Genomic DNA, 18,327 nt, shown 5'->3' on the forward strand with positions numbered 1-18,327 from the left:
GAAGAGATCACCATTGAGACATGGCTAAAACTACCAGCTAGAAATGGAAGCTACCTGAACTCTGACAGCAAACCAGATTGACAGGGTTTATGTCAAGGGGAGGAAATTAACAATTTTCACCAATTACCTGGGGATGTAATAGATGATCTGCCACTTGAAAACCTCACCTTGCATGTGAACATCACCAAAAAGCATCCTCTACCACAGCTGTGTGCAACTTTTCTCAATTCACAGATTTCTCAAAAAAAACCCCCAAAACCAAATATGGATGTTTCAGCTCTTGGATAGCAAAACTTACACTTGCCCTGTTTGTACCTGTTACCTTTTCCTGACTCTGCACAAATAAATCTTGAACTCTGAGATTGTGGACCATGGTCTGAAAAGCTTAACCCAAAGTTTTAAACTTCATGGAAGAATTTCTGACATAATACCAGTGTCAAGCAAAGGTCCTTCTGGCCATAGTCTATAAATCCAAAAAGACCTGTTGGAAATGCAGTTGAGAGGAGTTAAACCAAGATCAGATAATGCACAGCTTCACCTCCACTTCAGGGAAGGGACAGAGGTGGGGGTGCTCTCCATGGTTCCTGCCCTGTCACAGCAGCAGAAACAATGCAGTGGACCAGAAGAAATTAATAGATCAGTGGAAATTAATGAAGGACATGGGAAATAAGGAAAGTGCTGTGGGGCAGACCAAAGGTCCATCCCAGTGATTTCAGATGTCTGACAGCAAGTACAGAAAGCAGCAGGTACCACAGGACAGTGTTTTATGGCACACTGTCCAGGAGATCATCAAGTGTAACACTTGCCCATTTCCAGTTCAAATCTCCTCCTTAAGCCTCCTCTCCTTCCCACCCCAAAACCACCAAGCTTATAATATGGTTTGGGAAGCAAAGCAGACATTCCCAGACTGTTCTTCAGAGAAAAACATCCACCTGCCATGTCACCAGAAGATCCAGGGCAAAACCTGAAACCCCTAATTCCCTCTGAGGGACATGTAACTCCTCAGAAAATCCTTATTGCCAAGGAGTCTTCTGAGAAATTAATAAATTTCATGGCAATTCTGACAGTGAGGTGAGTCCCTCAAGCTCAGATTCAAATTCTGCACAAGTGTAAAGGCAGCTGCTGTAGGTGGTGGAACACAGGGATGGGGGCTCCTACAGCAAATCTAAGGAGGTAGATGGGAAAGATCCTTTGGCTGGGGAGGAAACCCTGGGATTTTGTCCAGACACAAGGAGTCCGTTTAGAAAGCAGATTAACACCATACACGGATTTCTGAGCCAGCAAGCTGAGCTGTGCTCCATACTGCAATCAAAAAAATTAGAGGCAGCAAAAGGTTACATCATCCAGGTCTTAATCCAGAGATACACGTAGTAAAAATGTGGCACACGGTTAAATGCTTTGCTAGGTCAGAGACCTAATTTGCTCCCTGTCAGTAGGGCTGTTCTCTATCAGTGAGCTCTATGGATGGTGTTTGGGCTAATTACACTCTGCTCCTGGCCACTGCAAGAGCAAAACCCAGGGCACGAATCCTCTGGCACTTCAAAGTGCTGTCAGCACTTTACAGATAACAACAAATGATAATAACCACCTTTGTGCTTGAGGTCTGTACTCAGGGTGGTTTCAGGGGTGATCAGATGTGGCAGAGAGATTTCCAAGCCAGTCAGGACAGAAAGATGTCCCAGATACAAATCTGGACACAGAGTTATTTTTGTGCACTTTCTTGCCTCGCCTACACTTTCAATTCCTAAACATTTCAGTGGACCATGCCTCCCCAAACCATGCACTTTAGATGCTAAACTGTGCCATTGCTGGATCTGATTTTAGGCTTGCAAAGTACATTTGCCCTTGCATGACAAATTTGCATTAACAATTAGCTCATTTGCATGCACCTACACAGTGAACTATGCTCTTTTAGGTGCTCTCCTGCCCCTGGATTCACCCACTTCTTTCAGGTGCCTTGTGAGGAGGGGACTGTCTTGGCCCTCTGTGTGCCCAATTCCACTTCCCTCACAAACATCAATAATGCCACAAATGCTCGTTGCACCTGAAAACCTGACACATCACTGGGCATATATTTTGGGCATGGAATTCCACAACTGCTTTCCTGACAGTACTGCCACTTTGTTTTCTGAGATTCAGGTTCATTTTTAAACCTTGTTTGAAGTTGGAACATCTCCTATTCCACCATGCAATGAAGAAACTTCACTCACCTAAGGTAGTATAACCATATCTCAAAGACCAGTAGCATCTGGTTGGGATCAATTACAGTTTGGTGGCTTGACTGCATTCCCTTTAGTTTCTCTAAGCTGTTTCACAGCCTGTCACGGTGCTGCCTTGCTGGGCCAGGGCCGCCAGCCAGGGCTGCAAACACTAGATGGCACTTTGCAGCAAGGAAGGTTAGGAGTTTATGCAAGTAAATGCAGACCTCATTTACTGCCCTCATTCACAGGGCAAGATATTTTGCTCAGTGTCCTCACCACCTCCTTGGTTCTAACTCAGTGTTAATCCACTGAGAAAAATCTGATCAGTTCCCAGAGAAATTCTCAGCTTCATCAAAGGATGGCTCCTTTCTGGTGATGTAATTATTTAATGATGAGCTCTAGCTTACATTAATGTCAAACTTTGCATTTTGTCTCAAGTTGGAGCACATGCAAGGAGAATCTGTATGATAATGGCCTGGCCAGATACTCCAAAAGTTCCAAATCTTCCTCCTGATTAAAAGGCAAAACTAGACCTGAAAATGACCTTGTTACCATTTACCAAATGCAGCATAAGGAAACGAAGACACTGCTTCAGGTTTAGGGATTCCTCCTGCCTCTCATACCAGGTTATGTCTGGCACCTCTTGGATCATTTCAAAGGGTCAGATGTTGCCCTTGGATTGTGCCTGGAATTTGCTGGCCCAAGGGGAGCCCAGTGATGCTGTGTTACAGCCACACTGCCACAGAGCAGAGAGAAAATGTTCCAACCTGGCAGAATGGGCTCCTTCTTGGAACAGTGACAGGGAGCCATGCAGGTACCTCAGCCTCTCCTGGGTTGGGTGAGGACAAGGAGCTGCCCTTTCCCTGCTGACACCTGGGCCAGCATTCCTGTCAACGTGGCTCCTTTTATTTATCCCTGTGGCTACACTGGAATAGTAACCCACAGCCAGCCTCGGCCTGCCTTGCAGAGCAGGTACGTGAGCGTGGTCTGGGCCATCCTCCTCCTCTCCTGGAAGCTGAGGTTTCACCCCACCCTCTCCCAAGCCTGGCCTGCAGGCTGTGCTTGGCCAGCAGGGCAGGAAAGTGGGCTGAGGCCACAGTAAACAGCTCGCTGCTGCCTTTGGTGCAAGGGTAAAGGGGCACCCATTACATGGCAAACACAACATGTGGAAGGCTTAAGGCTGCCCTCAAGACATATGAGGAGCTGTAAATGCCCACTGTCCCAGCACTGGGACACCAGTGCAGGCTGCAGTGTCACAGTGGTGGCAGGACAGAAAAGGCAGAGGTGGCAGCGCTGGCCAGAGGGCAGAAAGGCTCTCTGTGATCTCAGTGCAGGGTACAAACTGCACCATGGGCTGGAGCCAGTGCTGCTCTTCACCTCCTCCAGACATGTCCCAGAGAACATCCAGGGTAAATCTCCCACTTGTGCTACTTCACCTGTTCTGGAAATCTTTCTTGTTCCTTTTATAGCTATTATTCCTTCATCCTTTTCACTGTCAACTGTTGCTACTCCCTTAGAGGAGCAGGGCTCCTGCCCAGCCTGATCTTTCCCAAGGTCTTTTTAGCTACTTTCAAAACAGACAATGCACTTCCCACCTTTTGTAGCTTTATCCCTCTCTTTCAAATTAAAGATTTCTACACGTTTGAAGTCATCACCTGGATTTTTTTCTTTTTTTTGTCTATCTCCTCACCAAGGACAGTGTTTCACTGCTTGGAAGTATTTCTTCCTCCTTCAGGTCACTGTAGCAGATCCTCTTTTTTTTTCCCCCACAACCAGTCAGGAAAGCAACTTGCTTTTCTCCAAAGTCTCAGCTATGTGGTTCCTGAACTAACCAAGTTGCTGGAAGACCTGATGACACATCCGCATAGTTTCCCTTATTCCAAAAGGAACTGGATGATTCTCAAAACCAGTTCAAATTTCCCATGCTACCACAAATATTATCTTTTCCTACCTCAGCTGAAGTCACATTATTCTCTCTCTTGCTTTGGCCTGCTTTGACATCAGTTTCCATCTCTGCAGACAAATTCCAGGCACATTCAGTAGCATTTTTGTCTAAGGACTGAATAGACATCTTGAAGTTTTACCTCAGCCCCACAGCCACAGTTAAACAGCACCAGTAAGCACCAACACACTGCTGCTGGCTGGCTTCACCAGCAATGGCAGAGACCATGAAACAGAGAGAGAGAGGACAACAGAAGGGCACTGGCCTGGAGTCTCCTGGGGCCAGACAGCAGAAGCACCAAGCCAGCATGGAACGAGCCTGGATCATCAACTGGGACAGAGGAAAACTCCCACTCTTGGTCCCTCACTGAGAGCATGCCACAGAGCTGGAGGCTGGCTGGTCCAGGGCCTCCTGGCTCTTGCTGACACCTAATGCCCATCACCCCCATCCAACACCCACAGGGCCTCATCCTCCACAGCCCCGGCTTAAAAAACCCTCCAAGCCAACCCATCAACCAGCAAAACAGCAACAGATCGTAGCATTCTCCTCCACTCTTTCTCACCAGACTGTAAGCCCTACTAACCTAATAAAGATGCTTCAGTCTCCTTCCAGTTCAGGAGAATTCCCCCCATTGTTCCCACAGAAATCTCTCGGGATGTACTGCCAAGAGCGTGCGTTTGCTGTCGCGTTCCAAGTCACTTGAAATAACAAAGAATTATCCTTACAATTAAGATCAGGCTGTACAGTTTAGATACGTGCCTTAAAAGAGTTATTATTCTCTGCCAGAGATGTATTGTTCTTCCCCATTTAATTTTATTTACTTTTATAGTGGATGCAACAGTTATGCTGTCATTTATCGGAGAAGAAGGAAGCAGCAGCTGCAGAGCTGTGTATGTAAAATAAACACAATGTGTATGAAACTATCAGAAGCTCAGACTTCAAGGAGGAGAGGGGGAGGATTGCTTTTAATAAGATCTCATGTCAGTAAAGTTGTGAGATGGAACGGCAGGGTCATACCCTATTAAAAATAAGAGTGGGAACAAATTCTCTTATTTAATGGAACAGCAGTGCGAGCTGCGTGCGTACAGACAGAGGCCTTAATTTAAAAAGTAAAAAGCAATTTGGTCATTCATGTTCAGACTTCGGGCACTCCGCAGAGCATGCTGAAAGCACTCATTTCTTTTTAACCCTTTGGCTGCAAGACCTGTACAGCATGGGGGAGACAAAGCCAGTGTGGATTTATGGTTTGAACAGGACTTCTTTTCTCCCCATGGTGCTGTGCAGGCAGCTGGCTCATCCCAGGAAAGGCAGGTGGGAGGCAGGCGTCCTGCTCCCAGCTCTGATGCTGCTGGCTGTGTTAGCTTGGGTGAATCATTTCACCCCCCATCAGTACAAACACAGATGCTGATGCTATCAAAGGCTGCTACTTGTTTATTTGTCTGTATTAAGCCAGTGACTGAGAACCCCCAAGCATGAGAACACCCAGAGCAGAGGGCAGTACCAGAGTCAAGTGCAGTTGTATTCACCAACACGATGTCACAACTCAGATCTGCCCCATCCCTCACACACAAGATGCCTGAAGTTCTCCAAGGAAATACAGGCACAGTTTTAAAAAGGCCAATTCTAAGCCCAGCAGGGGCAAGCACAGACTGGGGCTTGGTCCCCAGACTGCCACAGCAAAAGGGGGCAGTGGCTCACAGGTGCACCCCCAGCCTGTGGGCACCTCACACCATGTGTCAGAACCATTTTTGACCACAAAATCAGGTTGGATGAACATCCTTAAATCACAGGCGTCTTATAATAAAGCTGAACATATTTTTAATAGAGCTAGATTCACCCAGAGGTGATAACAGCAATCCCACACTCACTCCTGTGGTGTAGCAGGCTGCTCCAGCAGCACACAGAGCTGCACGAGCTCTGGGTGACTCCAAAACAACCAGCCTTGGTGGCATTTTCCAAATGTGCTTGCACACACACACAGCTCTATTGCAGGCATTATTTCAGTAATAGCATAATTGTGCAAAATATGTAAGTATTTTCTGTAATTGTATAATCAGCATGTAATTACATAGAGGAGAAAATATAAACATTTATTAAACAGGTGAATGCATTTATTATTCAAATATAAATTTCAGTGGTAACTGAAACTGAGCCAGTCTGTACCTGTGTGTAATTATTAGAGGATTGCAATTAAATACATTGTGTTTTTATAAATACCTGATACACCTGAGGCCACCTTTGGACAAACCTAAGAGATCACAGTGACAACACATGATCATCAGAAGATGGCAGAGGTGCAGCTGCATGAGAAGCCTGGCTCGAGGGAGTTTGAGGGATCTCTCTCTCTCTCTCCTCTGCAGAGAAATAAGCAGCAGTAACAAAAGGAAATAGCCAGAGCTTCTGTGGTGCAGCTGCAGGGTGAGCCCTCCTGGTGCAAAGAGACCACAATGTCTGACTCTGGAGATTATAAAATCTCTGTCTGGACCTCTTAGACCCAACAACCTGACCTGATAAAAAGCAGCACAGAAATTCTGAAAGAAATGCTGTTAGATCTCTGACCTCCTTTCGCTCCTGCTTCTCCTGACGTCAGCTGTAGTCGGCCACTGGAGGCAAAATTAGGCCTCTAGGGTTTTATGTCTCATCTAGAAAAGCCATATTCCAGAAAAACAAACCCATCAGCCCAAGCACCTTCCAAAAGAAGTATTTTATTATATGGAACGGCTCAGGGATTCAGCCTTCACCAAGGACTGTGCTTCGATCACAGATGGGATCTTGGGAACTGCACTAAATCACAGATGGTATATTTCTTCCTATAATTCACAAAATGGGCTATTTCCACTGCTTGCTGGGGGTTTTTTCCCTTCTCTGATTTTTATATTTTGCACATGGCAATTGCAAACACAGCTACAATTTTTTAAAAGGGCCCTTGAAAACATTTTATTTTAATGATGCCTGTAATCTTTTCCTGTTCAGTAAATCTAACACCAAAATATCAATCTTTTCAGAAATTAAAACATACTTAATTTTAATAGGATTGCATTTATGCTTTATATGCCTTGCTTATTTATCTTCTGTGTCATTTCTGTTTTCTTGGATAAGCTCAACATTCCCTTGTTATCTCTTGAAATACTGCATCAGGCACAAGCTACTGCCTAGGCTGAGACAGAGCAGCTCCTGCTGCTGCCCACTCACAGGCTACAGTAACTGCTGGATCCCACACTCCTACTCCTTACAGCCTCTGACATCTTAATCCTGGTCCAGGGCCAGATAAAGTCACAGCATTGCCCAAATCCACCCAATCCCTTCTTGTGCTTGCTGGGGTGATGTATTTCCGCACTTTCTAAAATCCCTGCACAGTCAGGAAGAGGATGGAAGGAGGGAAGGGGGAGAAGGGAGAAAGGAGCACCCCTGGCACATCACATTCTTTGGAGAAGCCTCCCTCTCTCTGTCTATGCAGGGAGCCTAAGGCAGGCAGGTACTTCACCAAAGTTGGAAAAGGGAAAGGAATTTGGATATCCTCCAAACAACTTAGTCTTAAAACAACAGATGGAAACAGAGAGATATGGGGGTCCATGAGCAGTCAATGGCATTGTGATAGGAGTTTGCATAATACATGCCCAGCTCTGCACATCAGTGCATCTCCTCTTTCTAGATGCTAAGTGACAGCAAAAAAAAGCCAAAATTACATCTAATACTTTCCTGAAATTGCTTCATTGCTTTTCCATGTAAACTGCTGCTACAGCTGGCACAGTTTTTATTTGTTTGCTGGTAGGATAGGAGGACAGCCTATACAATCTGAGCAAGAGAAAAGGCAGCTATGAGTAAACATTTCTGTTCAGCCACTACCCAAAAAGATTTAGAGCTCCACATGTTAATATCAGCACAGTAACAACTGGGCTCCTACCAGCATCACACTGAGATCCAATCTCTGAGGATCCTCTTCCATATCCATTTAACTTCTCCACCTCATTTGCTATCACAAGATGCTCAAATGCTGTTGTCATTTTGTTTCTGGTTTGTATTTACTGATGTTATCAAATATTACACTTCAGTGGAGGGTAATCTAGAGAACATTGAATGCCCTCTTCAATACTGAGCTGTTCAAACACCCATGTGCCAGCCACGAAGCTGAACAGCAAATCAAAACAAGATTCCATGCAACACAAGGGCAATCTTTCTGAATCAGCCTTTTCAGGAGTATTTTTAATTCACACTAAATCAGTATTTAATAATCCTTCAGCACTGGTAAGAGATCAGGATGGCAATGACACCAAATCACACTCTGGCTGAGGATGTTTGTGACCTCTAGACTGTCACTGTCTTGTGCCATCTTCCTGACCCTCAGGGAATGCCCAGCAATCCCCTGGGGTCACAGATCCTGATTTTGAGCCACACAAGAGCAGCTCCAAATCCCACCATCAACACTTGCACCTCAGAGGTGATCATGGTTACTAGCATGATCTAATTGTGCAAAATTCACAACCTCACTTCAAATCCTTGCCAACACTCTCAGTGCATCTCGGTGGGACTCTCCCACCGCCTTTCTTAGGGGGAAATTCATTTCTAACACAACACAGAGGAGTGAGGCCAGCTCAGATCCTGCAGCACCCACCCACACAAACTCCAAACAGACAAAAACCAACATGGTCCCCCCACAGAGCTTGGAGCAAAGACCCAGTGAACCCATCTGTGCTGGCTCCAGTGCTGCTGGCAGGTAAATCCACAGCCAGCTCCTGAGAGGGTCTCCTGCTTTCTCTCAATCAGGATTAGGGACTTCTTGAATTAGGAGCTGCTTCTGGACAACCATGTTTTGTGGCCAGGACATCATCTTCCCTCCCTTTGCCCCTCATTTAACATATTTTCTGTTGTTTGCCTCAGAATTTTCCTACAACCTTCCATGACTTATTCCACTATTTAAATACACGTGGTATGAACTAACATTTATTTGTGAGAGGATTTTTTGCATTCCATTGTATCCTGCTAAAGTATCCACTTTCCTCAGTCTTCCTCAGGTAGAAGTGGTGCTGGACTATCAATCTGGTTGCCTTTTGGCTAACAAGGTGAGAAAAGACAGGAAGGTGGCCAGGCATCTCTATTTTCCACAGATCCAAGAGGATAAGTTGCTAGTGAAAAGTGGTGTGTGAAGGGTATTCTTGTGACTTAGTCTCTGAAATCTCCCCATAAGGGAGCTCCACAGCTGGAGTGGATACTGCTCTCAGAATTTAATGTCCAAACCCTCTCCCATTCAGCCTTTATGAGGGTGAAGTGGTTATGAGCCTAAATGTTTTAGATGCAGTGAGTTTGTAGTCATGCCACACATGATTTAGTGAATAACTGATGCAAGGCAAAAAGATGGCAGAGCTCTGGGATCTAACAGCTGTGAAAACAGGCTAGAGAATTTAAAATTCAGGAAGCTGTATCTCCAGGAAAGCATTTAAAGAAAAAAAAATCCCTAGTGCCACATCTGGTGACATCAAATTGTCATTATGACATGGTATTTAAGATGATTTAATAGGTTTATTGCTGAGTAAGAACCTTGGAGTTTGCTTAAACTACTGTGCATTAAAAGGATGTAACTCTTTAAATGATATTCTGACAAAGTACTGCCTAAAGAGCTCATTATGTTCCACGAACTCACTTGTACGTACATCAGCACATGCGTGTGTGGAAATAAAGAGATCAGTAGTCAGAAATTTGATTGAGAGCTGCATGTCCCCATACACATGTATTTCATGATACTCTACACAGCCTCACGTGTTGTGAGAAATAACTTGAAAAATTCATTCAGCCCCTCTCTGCCTCTACCTCCTACACATCATACGTCCATACAGCAGGCAAGATTTCTGCCCACCTTAATTACTTCTCCACTTAGGGCACTGAATCAATGGGTGGTTTTGAAACAAAGGATTCAGCTACTAAAAACAGCCTGGGAAAGTGCCTGGGAAAGGTTACTGATTATAGACAGCTTCTAAGAAAAGGTGTCCAGAAAAAGAAAAGGTATCTCTGTTCTTGCTGAATATTTTTTATGTGACTTAGTGTTTCTCTCACCTTTAGTTCCCAGAACAGTTCTCATTTCCTCTGAATGTTCTGACTTCTTATCTCAAACCCTTTCAGCTTGTTGATTTTAAATTCAGTCTGGTTAATTCAAATTCAGGGCACGTTGCTCCTGAAGTCTTTCACCATTTCTGATTGCACAGAATAGGACTGTTAATGCTGTGGGGTTTTGTTAGCCAGGAAGGGTGCAAACTTCCTTTTACACTTCTTCCTTTCATATTAGATTGACACAACATGTCCTGGGCCAGTCAGACAATCTTGTGTTGGGTGTCTCTCCCTGGGGGTTCTCTCTCCACTGAATTACTGTCCTGGCTTGTAAAATAAGCATGTATTCTATTTTTGCCATCTGTTGGGGGTTAGGCAGTTTTTCTTATCTCTTTCAAGAACAATGACACTGCCAGGAAGATAATCTCCTGCTAATGGGCTATTGAATTACTCACTGTGGCTGGTAAGATTAGTTACATCATCCCATTGGGAGATGCTCCACCCAGAGGGAGGAGCCAAGCATCCCTGCCACCATAAAACAAGCATTTCTGAGACCACAGACAGCCTTCTTCGCTGGATTTCCCAGAGGAATCAGGAACCGAGGCCCAGCTGCTCCTTCGCCGCATTTTCAGAAAGGATCTACACCCTTCTGCAGATCGCCGCTCCAGGAGGAGCGGCCACCATCTGGCTGGACTACTATCAGCACCCTGACTTCTCAGGGTGTCAGGTTTTTCTCACTCCGCCAGTGGTTTTTCGCTTGTGCTAAATTACATTATTATTTAGGTTTTTTTTTCTTCCTAGTAAAAAACTGTTATTCCCATTCCCATATCTTTGCCTGAGAGCCCTTTTAATTCTGAAATTGTGATAATTTGGAAGGAGGGGGTTTACCTTTTCCATTTCACAGGAGGCTTTTGCCTTCCTTCACAGACTCCTGTCTTTTCAAACCAAGACAATCACAAAACCACTGAATAGTTTGGGTTCAAGGGGCCTTAGGGATCACCTTGCTCCAACTCCAGCCATGGGCAGGGACACCTTCCACCATCCCAGGGTGCTCCAAGCCCTGTCCAACCTGGCCTTGGACACTTCCAGGGATCCAGGGGCAGCCACAGCTTCTCTGGGCAACCTGCTCAGATGCTTTAAGTGAACAATGAGGACCACCACCTGTGAAATTGTATGATGGAGCACATTTGTCCAACCAGACAAATTCTTGACTAATTCCATCAAGTCACCATGAGCTTTTCCATCATCTGGGGCAATTTTCCACCATTCATGCATTTGCCTCTTTGCACATGAGTAAGCTGCCAAAGCACAGTTCTGCCTCTGGTACTCAACCACATGTGCACAGAGCTGGGAAATAAAAAAGGCAGTTCTGCTTTGTTCCAGGCTGAATTTGCTCTTTAGACAGCAGGAGTGGCCCAGACAGGGTGAGATCAGAGCTCTGCAGGGACCTGCCTCTGCTGCTGAGGAAGAGATGTGTCTGCCTCAAGGGGGCTTCTGCTGCTCAGCCCTCCCTGTGATCCCCCCAACAGCTCAGGGCTCACTATTACCAACAACCTGCCTGTAACATTTGGCTACCTGTTCACAATCTGCCTCTAATTTCTATGTATCTATAACAACTTCTATTTATTTTTCTTTCTTTTTTTCCCTAGCAAAATCCACCCCTTCCAAAGCAGGAGGGAGCTGAAGTTTGCTCCTTCTGAAAGTAAGTCAGTTTCCATTCAAAATCAGAAGAGGTCTTCAACGGTCAAAGGGTCTTTTTCCTTTTTTTTTTTTTTTAGGAAGGGTTTGATAATGAATAATTGGAAGAGGGAAAAAAATCACCTCAGGTTGTATATTGCCACTTCCTTTTGCATCGTGGTTAATGCAAACCTTTGATTAGCCTGCTGAAGAGACCACACATTCAATAATTTGAAGCAAAAGGTTAATGGTGTTATTACAACTATTATCCCTTTTAAAATCATTATCCTCTTGTTTTTTATGTCTATATTACCTTCACCTTTCCATGAACCCACTTTACCAGCTGTTTCCCTCCGTCATAAAGTTTGCTGAACATCATCCTAGGAATAGGATAAATGCCATGTTTTATCAATCAAGCCTAAGGGAATTCTCAGCTTCTCATAACCCAAACTGTAAAGGGAGATTATTACAAAGTTTCTATTTTGATTTTTAAATTGGCCATGAGTGAAATACATGCTTAATGTCAAGGTGCACAATGTTGCACTTATGACACCATTTTTCTTGGGAAGTTTTACACATCAGCCAAGTATGACAACTGAAGACTTAGAAGCAACTAATCAATTATCATTAATTTTAAATAGGTTCTTCACTTGAAGGACAAATAGTGTCTAGCAAAATATACAGAATGACTAAAAGATAATGAAAACATGATGGATGTGATAACCAGACCCATTTCTAAAGCATCTTTCCAACTCAGCACCAAAATCCTACTGACTTTTATCCCTCAAAGTAGAAAATGTGAATTAACTTCCTAAAAATTTTAGAGTGAGATTGATTTCTAAATCCATAGCAATGTCTCAAACACACCTAAAAATCCTCCTTTTTTCTCCTGAGAGGATCCAAATTGCCTAACTTCGGTCTCCTGAAGTCAGTTGCTCCCTCAGCATTTGAGCTAAAACCTTTGCTCTCAGTAATTGACTTCCTTGTGCAGCTGCTTTACAGTTGGCATCTCCTGTCTTATCCATTCCTCAATTTTTCAGTTCCTGTGGATACCAACAGTCAGTGTCCCCATGAGTTACACATGGAGCCCAGGCTGGAACACTGGGCCTGGAAGAACTTGTACAAACAGAAGAAATTTCCAGTGAACCTAATTAAGTTTAAAAAATGAAGTGTGGAGAGAAATTAAAGGCCTTAAAACAATCAAATTTTGTAAGTGCTCAGACTCCATTATGCCAAATAAAATTATCACACTCTTCCTGGAATTTGAAAAGAATCTGTTAATGATAATGCCTCTACATGAAAATCCATTCTTTACAGAATGGCAACAGTGCAGCATTTACTGAGCTCTTACTAAAATAAATGAAGAGCTCTGTGATTGTGTCCTTTGAACATGGGAAAATACAGGTAGTGCATACTAATGTTTTCCAACAATAGTGTCAATCAGAAAAAAGCTGTGATCTCTGCAGATATTTAAGCAGAACAAAATGCAGCCTCTGCCTATGCCATTTTTATAATCATGGAGGCACAGCAAAAGTTAATACCTGCATAACTTAGAGCATTGGTGGCAGCACAAGTGAGATTTTTTTTTTTAAATTTGGAACATTTTTGCTCCCAGCTTCTGAGTAGTATTTCATGATGAAAAAAGAGGAAAGTTTCCCACATTAAAGATGTAATAAGAAGCAAATTCCTACTACAAAAGTGCTGTGATTGACATGGTCTTGTCATTATCATTGAAAATAATCTTCTGGTGTGCTATAATGACAAGAGGATGTGTAATGTTATTCTGATACAAGAAAAGCCTGTGTACATTCATTGATCCAAAGAATTCTAATTCACCCTGTAGAGGAAGATAAGAATCACAGCAGCAGGCAGTTAAAAGTCCATCTAGCCCCATATCCTGACTCTGACAATGCCTAATATTTCATATTTCAGAAAAAGAAACTGTACAAATAGCTGCTTCATTGTGTGCATGTCTAAAAATGAACAGTATTAATGGTGTCTTCTTATCTCTCAGGCTTTTCACAGCCAGATGACCACTGGTGGCTTCCACAACAGTTACCATGGCAAGTGGATTTGATGTGAGGTCCAGTATGTGAATGCATTTGTACAACTCCCCTAACATCACTTCTTCTCTCTTAATATCCCACAATCTGACATCAGGAGCACCTGAAAACACACGGATCATAAGGACAGAATCACACTGTGTCTACATCTCAAATCATGCTGAAATAGCAGCAAAAGCTGAATAACCCTGTTCCAAGTAAAAGCACACATTCCCATCAGCACAGCTCCACTGTGATCCTAGGCTGCTCCCTGTCCTGCCCATCACTCGTGTTATCTCAGGCTGCTGACTGCACTTTCCATCCATTGTAGCTCTTCCTCTACATTCCCTTTTGGCATAAAGCATTCCATTATCTCCATTTTCTGCTGAGGTAATACCTTCCTAAGCCTGGGCAACAAAAACAGCCCAGACTGTGAAAAAGGCTTCATGTGGAGCACCTCTGCATCTGCAATTGCTGTGCTGCTGAACCATGTCACAAAGGTGATGGCTTCACCCACACGTTTGCAGTAAATATCTCACTTGGAACAATCTCTACAAAGATTCTGGATATGCCACCTGTGTTTTCTCAGGGTTATGATCCACGTCATTGCTCGGTGTGAACTCGTAAGGCTGAAGTGGCACCACAAGGCTCACATTCCTGTTTACAGGAATGCTCTGCCAAAAGGTGAGCTCAGATCCAGGCATGCAGTTCCCTTCAGTGTGAGGTTTTCTGGTATGAAATTCAGGTTCATCACAAGTTCAGTCTTTTTCAGTTTAATTTTTTTTCAAAAATGCACTTCACAAAGACCTCAAACCCTCAAATTACAGCCCATACAAGGAACCAGCTAAAGCAGCACATAACTAAGAACCCAAATGAGTCTATTAATTCCCTTTTCCTTTTCTGGCTTCATTCCATTGAGTTGGAACACCAAACCACGATCCGCACATGAATAATGCAGCTGCTGTTTAAGAGTTGATTCAACAACAGGAATTTGTATCCTCTCTCCATGTCATATATTTATAGGAATATTCCTGACCACCTTGCTTTGAAGTCACTGAAATGCAGAGGGGTACATGATACAATTGTAGGAAGCTCTTCCTCCAGAGGAACACTTCCAGAGGGCCACTCTAATTGTGCAGGAGCCACAACCCCAATAAACCTTTCTGTCCCCAGGGGACAGCAGGATGAAGAGATGTTCTAACCACATCCATTATTTTTCTCTACTCACACTCCTTGCAAAACCTATAGCAGCTGTAAACATCCAAAACCACCCTGGAGCAGTCCTCTGCTGCCCAGCTGAGCGCTGGATTTAGATCACTTTTATATGCAGGAACGAGCTGTAACAGATCCTGCACTCTGAATCACTATATAAATATTTAAGTAAACAACAGGTCACTTGAGTGTTTTCTGTACCAGCTCATGAAACAACACGATGGTCCATCACGTGCTGGGATGCAATCCTGGTGCACAGAACTGGGGACATTTATCCTGTGGGCCTGCTTGGTGCTGCCACCTCATGAGGTGACAGAGAAGGTCCTGGCTCTGCAGGAAGGACCCTCTGCAGCTTGCACCACCACCTTTCCCTCTGCCCAGCCTCCTGAGGCAGGGATGGGACACACCTCTCTCATCCTCAGAAGGTAAGGATGGGATGTGTGGCAGTTGTGTGAGCCCATGACTCAGTGCACGAGCCTTGATGGTTTGTTTCTCTGTCATCAGCCTCGTGCAACCTACTGTCCTTCCTCTGCCTCAGATTTCCACAGGGGCCCTCTACTCTCATTTGTGATTTTTCCATTTTCCAGACATAACCTTGAGCTGACATTGGTCTTTTGGCCTTCAAGACAGTTGTGGTTTGTTGAACTGGGCTGTGTGAACTAACACCTGCCCAGATAAAGCCCTCAGATTGCTGGGCAAGTACCTCAGAATTTGCTTTTCTCAATACAAATACAGTACAACCCTTAAAAACATCCATCCTGGTGCTTTACACACTGGCTGTACTGACGTACACAGACTAGCTGGGCAACATCACTTAGAAAAGCATCTCTGGCTCCTCTCAATCTCCTCTCTCTAAATGTCACTTAATTGTCTAAGGAAAATTTGGCTGACCTTTCAATTACTGGTAATAGAATAAAAGCAATAAAAGACTGTCCATGACAGCAAGTGTCACCAGCACCCATTCGTTGCCTTCTCGTGCTGACTGGGAGGCCAGGGAGAATTCCTGCTGCACTCAGGGCTGCAGCTCTGGCACAGTGCTGATAAAGGAACTCACTGGTAAAAGGCCAGGAACTAGGGAAAGAAAGGAATTGTCTCCCATGCTTCCCTGTCCTGACTCCATAAACAACTCCAGAATGAGGATTTCTGGGTATCTGGGAAAACAAAAGCCCTTATATTCTGAGGGCTTTTGTGGAACTCCAGAGCCTGTAATATCTGCTTTCAGGGGTAAATGTTGCTCTCAGCCAACTGCTTCCTAATATCTGCCAGAGCCACTGAGACAGCTGAAATTCCTTGCAGATAAAGGATGAGGTAAATGTACAAATCCCCCCTCCCATGCAGAGAAGGCAGGATTTGCATACTGTTCACCCACACACATCCTGGCTCATGGCTCTTCCACTGAACTCAGCTGCAGCTCAGACACTGGGGTTTTGCCCCTTGTGTTGGTACTGGCTAAGAAAGATGCCTGAATGGACGTTAAAGCACAACAATCTCAAATAAGGACTGCAATTTGCAAATTAGCTGTTAGCAGCTCTCATAAACACTTCCCCAAGTCCTCTTCCAGTAGCAGAAATAGCTCTTCACTCTCTAAGCTGCCAGGCTATTAAGACCAGAAAGGCTTAGTTGGCAAACTCCTGGTGCCTGACTCATGATGAAGAGCTGTGTCTCAGCTCCCTTCACGCAGGAAGAAGACAGCAAATACTCATCAAATTTCTCACTTCCTTCCCAGCTCCAGCTTGGATTCTTGGAAAACAGAAACCTTCTTGGCACAAGAAGCTGTTACTGAGACCATTTCTTATCTTATATCTTCCACCAAAAAAAAAAAAAAGGTTATTTACATATTGTGTGTCCTTCCCGTTGTGGAAAGTTGGAATAATTTCCACACTTTCCAAAACTCTTCTGGCAGGTTCAAGCCCTGACAGCCCTGTTTACAACATAAGAACTGAAATGAGTTAAAATATAATTACTTCATGTAGAAACTATCCAACTAAATTCAGTGACCTGACCACAGCAGCCATTTCTAAATTAACCAGCAGAGCCAGGATATTAGCAGCTACTGCAGGAAGATGTTCTCCTACTTCCTTTCCCTTCATGATGAGTCTGTGATTATTGCCAGAGCTGTTCACAGCTTTGTGGATACTCTCCAATGAGACCTTTTCTTTGTGTATTCTTTACTCTTACAAGCTAATTTTTGCATTATCCAAGTTTTTCAGGCAGCTCTTTCTAACACAGTCCTGAATAAAGCAGCAAAATGAATGGAATTAAATATAATCAAGCATGTTAATATATCTCCTGCTCTGTCACACCTACTCCCACATTTAGATAACCAGGCACACACAAACACCCACACTGTGAGTGTTCATCTCCTCTTCCTTCCTTCTGGCTTGTCAGAGACTAAAATAGTCATGTAGTGGCTTCCACCATTCATGCCACAACGTCACTGTGTGGGCAAGTTAAAATGCCTCAAACACCAAAAAGATGGGTTGATGAGAAAACCAATCACTCCATGATAATTATAACAAGTACTGGGTTCTGATTTTTGCTGGAAAAAAGAAGATATATTAAAGGGCAAACAAACATCTGGAACAAGTATCACCTGACTGTGACAAAATGTGCCTATTAACTGTGTCCTCTACAGGCTAATTGCTGGAGTTACTGAAGCCTCCCAGCTCTCCCTAATTCTGGGTAATGTTTTGTTTCATAAGCAATTTGCCATGTTTATTCATTTCCCTATCTAGCTCATTTGCACTTGCAAAGAATGAAAGGGAGGCAATGTTTGAATGGTCGCATAAACCCATAAGAGAATTAATTACTTTTATAGAGGATCTAATTCATGCAGGAAAAAGGGAGTTGTGGGATTTTGATTTTTTTTTTCCCCACTGCATCATACTCTCAAAATCAGTCTGCATGCACACATATTGTAACTAATGAAATTCATCAAATAAGCAAATATTCAGTCTGCACATCCAATCATGGTCTCTTGGCTGACTACAAAACTAACCTGATACTTGTCAATGTGAAAAACTGCATACAAGGAAAAGATTGATGCAAAACTAAGCATGTCTAAGTTTAATTGAACTTTAAAAATACCAAAATAGCACAGTTTTATACACCACAATTCCCAACTACAATGCAACATTTACAGTTTCTGTCAATATTTATTTCAAACACACAAAGGGATGTGAACAGGCAACAATTCTTTAAATGTTCAAACAAC

At 43.7% G+C, this 18,327-nt stretch overlaps 1 long non-coding RNA gene across 2 annotated transcripts in view; it reads right to left on the minus strand.

Annotated features, from left to right (window-relative positions):
• LOC120509032 overlaps window positions 1-18,327 on the minus strand; it is a 40,905-nt gene that overhangs the window by 21,165 nt on the left and 1,413 nt on the right. The gene's annotated exons all lie outside the window — the stretch shown is intronic.

Source organism: Passer montanus, unplaced genomic scaffold, assembly GCF_014805655.1.
Source record: "Passer montanus isolate IOZ18808 unplaced genomic scaffold, ASM1480565v1 scaffold5, whole genome shotgun sequence".
NCBI lineage: Eukaryota > Metazoa > Chordata > Aves > Passeriformes > Passeridae > Passer > Passer montanus.